At 43.7% G+C, this 5,070-nt stretch overlaps 1 pseudogene; it reads right to left on the bottom strand.

Moving 5' to 3' along the window:
* Positions 1-757: 757 nt before the first annotated feature.
* Positions 758-875, bottom strand: LOC126163420 (5S ribosomal RNA; annotated as a pseudogene).
* Positions 876-5,070: the final 4,195 nt, after the last annotated feature.

Raw genomic sequence — 5,070 nt, forward strand, 5'->3', positions numbered from 1 at the left:
GACCAGACTAGCACTGGCAGAAAAGGGCATTCCTGGCCAAGAGAAGTGTACTGGTATCAATCATAGGCCTCAATTTGGGGAAGAAATTTCTGATAATATACGTTTAGTTTGGTTCAAATGGCTCTGAGCACTATGGGACTTAACTTCGGAGGTCATCAGTCCCCAAGAACTTAGAACTACTTAAACCTAACTACCCTAAGGACAGCACACACATCCATGCCCGAGGTAGGATTCGAACCTGCGACCGTAGCGGTCGCGCGGTTCCAGACTGTAGCGGCGAGAACCGCTCGGTCACCCAGGCCGGCTATACGTTTGGAGCACAGCATTGTATGACATTGGAACATGGTCTGTGCGAAAATCAGAGCAGAGGAGAAAGCATTACCGATATGGTGCTACAGAAGAATGTTGAAAATTAAGTGGACTGATAACGTAAGGAATCGGCGAGTAAAAAATATGGAAAACAAGAAGAAGGGATGGAATGACAGGACATCTGATACGACGCTAGGGAATAACTTCCATGCTACTATGGAGAGCTGAAGAGGGTAAAAATTGTACAGGATGATCAACACTGGAATACTTAGCTTTCCGGGACCATCCGACCGCCGTGTCATCCTCAGTGGAGGATGCGGATAGGAGGGGCGTGGGGTCAGCACACCACTCTCCCAGTCGTAATGATGGTATTCTTGACCGAAGCCGCTATTATTCGGTGGAGTAGCTCCTCAATTGGCATCACGAGGCTGAGTGCGCCCCGAATAAATGGCAACATCGCATGGCGGCCTGGATGGTCACCCATCCAAGTGCCGACCACGCCCAACAGCGCTTAACTTCGGTGATCTCACGGGAACCGGTGTATCCACTGCGGCAAGGCCGTTGCCGAGGCTAGAATACAGCCTGCAAATAATTGAGGATGTAGGTTGCAAGTGCTACCGTGAGATGAAAACGTTAGCACAGGAGAGAAATTCGTAGCTGGCCGCATAAAACCAGCCAGAATACTGATGCCTTTAAAACAAATAGAAAAAAAGCAACCCTGATTCAGTTCAGGTATTCGTTGTAACTGCTGAAATTAATAAAAAAAAATACTGAAGCACCCAGAAGACGCACGGATGTCAAGGTAACTTCGTACACATACACTTCATTGGCAGGTATGTAAATGATTAGAGTTGAAATTCTGTGTGACAAGGACGGCCACCACAGCACATTAGTGTTGGTTACCAGGCAAGGGGCTTGAACATCGTCGGGATGCTGAGTAATCACTGTGCAAGGCCGCTAGTCCAGAAGGAATTATGTTAGGGAAAAAAACCAAATTTCTAAAATTTTTACTACCTGCCTTTCAGCTTCAGTTAAGGGAGCCACATCCTGCCTATCTAACCCATGTTAATTTGGGCAAGTATTTGACCCATTTCTGAAAAAGCAATTCGATGCAGGACCTTAATATTTTTACTGTATGTTACATGATCCTAATAGTCAACTGTACTAAAATCTACTTTATCCATTTCATAGTTTTTAAGAAATACTTTTTTAAATTTATTAACAAAAAATATTAAACTTTTTCTGCAGAAAATATTTTTTGTGAACTTCCTAATGGGGGAATATTAATGAATGTAGTACCAGAGGTGGCTTTTTATGTTATGCCGAGTCTCTGAAAATTTCATTCATTTATCTATGATAGTTTCTGATATAATGGGGCATATGTACTGAAAATTTTCGTTTGCGGGAAATTGACTTTAAAGAAAAAAACTTTTGAAATTTGTTACTTACAGTTAATTGAAACTGTCTTGCTGCATATGATGGCCCTTCTTTGGCCTGTAGCAGGTCTTCCAGCTTCTTTTTCACCTTCCAGGGTGTTTGTCCTGCTTCTTGGCCATTTTAGGTGCAGACCTGTCTGCATCGGCTGTCCTCATTTTATCGCAATGTTGCAGCCCAGTGATCATATTTTCACCAGGATTAATACCCAGCTTTTTCAGTACCCAAAACTTTCCAATATTACAACAATTGAATGTAATAACAGCATCATGAACTCCTAGTTTCATTGCATGCATGCCTACAAATACAGTTTTAGAAAGGCGGCTCCAAATTATGCTGTTGAAACTTCCATTTGAGTTCTGTGTCTGCCCATGCAGACATTTCCTTAGAAGGTCAGGATGAGCCAAGTCACTGAAAATAGGTTTAATTGCTGTAATAACAGCAGCAGGAAGAGAATGCTGGTGAGAATAAGATCCTCCACTTGCCTGAGCCCTATTGTATTTGCACCACGAACTTTCTCCAGATGGACACAATCCATGACATGGCTTATCAGTAGAGGACTTATGGAAGAATATGGCCCAAACATCTCTCTTCATTGCCTCCAGATTTTCTTTATTTCTCCTAATTGCCTGCCTATAGTATACCTGCAAGTTTTCTACAACAACTACTCTCAGTCACACTTGAACAAACTAACCGCTTGTTTGAAAGCGTGTTGTTTATAAACAGCAGAAACAAAAGAATACCGTCCGTTGCATTCCAAGGATAGTCAACACACTCGGGAGTAAAAAAAAAATCCCTAACATGCAATGTTGGGGATATAAAGATCTAAAATATATGCAGAAAAGTGGGTGACAGAAAAGTGGGCGTGGCACATAAACACACGTGGTAGGAAAATGCTCTTTAAATTATTTTCAGAGTGCTTAAATAAAACCTTAATCTATCGAAATATGATGAAAACCGAAAATCGATATTTTCGACCTGAACCACGGTGTGGTCCCCTTAACGTAGAAGCCCTGCTCGGAGCTGGCTTTTCCTGCCTAACCACCACGACCACGCCACGAGGTGTTCACGTGACTACCAGTCAGCTGCTCCTGGCTAAAAATTTTGACTTAATGGAGCCGCTTCTTCCGCTGCCCGCTCGAAGGAAACCAATAGTGTGCGAGGGCTGTATGACGTGAGGCCCTGGAGCGATCAGGGAAGATACGTAGCGACGAAAGTGATAGTCTCTTCTCTGCTGGCTCCCAAACTGAGCTTCACACCTATCCTTGTCTCCCTGATTGCTTCCTTTCAGCTCTCCCATTTCAACACCTCTGAACTGGCGACGTCCTCATGGCGACGCTGTATACCGAACCTCAGTATATTCGCATTAAGGATTAACTTGAAATTTTGCTTCAAAATGGAGGGACACCCCTACCTCGCCTGTCCACTCCTCACCATCCTGAACATCACTGAAGGACGTACTCCTGTGAGACAGCGTTATCAGCACGTTTGAAAGCGGTCCTTATTGTGGGTCTCCATTTGTCTGACTGGCCAAAACGTGCAATATCCACATTTGCGTGGCATTCGATTGTGACAGTGGCCCAGTGTTGTTCTGCATGTGAACATGAGGACAGGCACATTCGTCGTAAAGGTGCCGGACGACCAACACAAGGGAGGATCGCCATATTGAGCAAAAAGCACATTGCAGCCCCTTCCCATCTGTGCTTGCCATCCGAGAACAAGTAATGGAATCCTTGCAACTTGCTGTGTCATCGTGCACCGTTGGACGACTAGCGGCAGCCAGACTAGGGAATTAAACATCTCATACTGTGCCTGCAATTAACACCACAACACAAACGGCTGTATTTGGAATGGTACCTTGACTGGTAAGCAAGGGTGGCACAGCAGTACATCATGAACATCCTGCATTCTCGTGTGGCAGTAGCATGGTACCGCTTTTTTTTCCAACAGGACAATACTTGCCCTGATGTGGAACGTGTTTCTGTGAAATGTCTACATAATATTTAGGTATTCCTGCGGACAGTAAGATCTGCAGATTTGTCCCTGAGAGACTACGTGTAGGACTAGCATGGACGTCAACTCTGTTCCAGGATAATAAGGATCAGTTACAACAGTTGTGAGCCATGTGGGCCAGCTTGCCTCAGTACAGGATGCAGTGTGTTTGTGGCACCATTCCCAAATAAAAACCAGAGAACCACTTAAAACCCTTGAACCATGGTACTACATTCGTTGATCATATACACTACCGTCATATCAGACGCCTTACTGTCAGTTTCTGTCGTTAACCATTGGACATCTCAGGCTTGAGGAAGTTATAATCTTCAGGAAGCACTTGTTGCGGAATTCTTCATCTATGATCTATACTAACATTACTTACATCTGTGTGTGAGTCTCCAGTTGCTGGGGACAGCACCACGGATCTTTAGAACTATAGTTCCAGGAAATCCATACCATCACCAAACAATCCCGAACTCACCACGCATCAGCTCAGAAGTGGGACCATGGGTGAGCAGTTACCGTCAACTGCAGTCCCAGTGTAGTCAACCAAATGGAATCCAACACAATACTACCCTGCAGCCTGCTTTTACTGGGAGACACACATAAGTCTCCTGCAAGTTCTCATTCATTCTGCTAGTTCTGGCGTAGCTGCCTTCTGTTGGCCACATATCTACTGCTTTTGGTCTTACTGTTTGTAGAAGTTAATTTCTACGTTGGTGAATGCTCCATATTCACTGCATTCACAGTATTCACTTCAGTATTATCATGTGCAATCAGGTTTTTTTCTTACAGCGCATTTATTTTATAAATATTTTTTAAGTTTTGTCTGGATGCCACATTTGTTATTTGGTTCACCAGGGGCTATTTATCTTTGCCTCTAACAATGACAGACCACTTGTTCACCAGTACCAGGCCATAAGAACACCAGATGAGGAACTAGTCACCCTCTGAAGATATCACACTAATACCATGCAGTAACCCAAAAATGGCCATGGTACGATGAGGATGAGTTTAAAACTTACTTAAGGTATGCAAATTCATTTAAGGCCACTCACTGATAATTAGATCCCAAAGAGCTACCAAACTGATTGCTACTCTCCATTCATTGTTCCAAGTAGTCCAAGACATTTCCTATAAGATCATGATCAGGTGATTTAGCGAGTTAATCGAAGTGCAGTAAGCTGCCTGTGTCTTTGTCAAATCAGGAACGTGTGCAGAGAGCCCTGTGAGCATGGCTGTTGTCATCTTTGAAGAAGGAACTGTCCACAGCATAGTCATGTTTAATCTGTTCTAGAAAGGGGAACACGTGTCCATTGAGCATGTTAAAAT

Source organism: Schistocerca cancellata, chromosome 2, assembly GCF_023864275.1.
Source record: "Schistocerca cancellata isolate TAMUIC-IGC-003103 chromosome 2, iqSchCanc2.1, whole genome shotgun sequence".
NCBI lineage: Eukaryota > Metazoa > Arthropoda > Insecta > Orthoptera > Acrididae > Schistocerca > Schistocerca cancellata.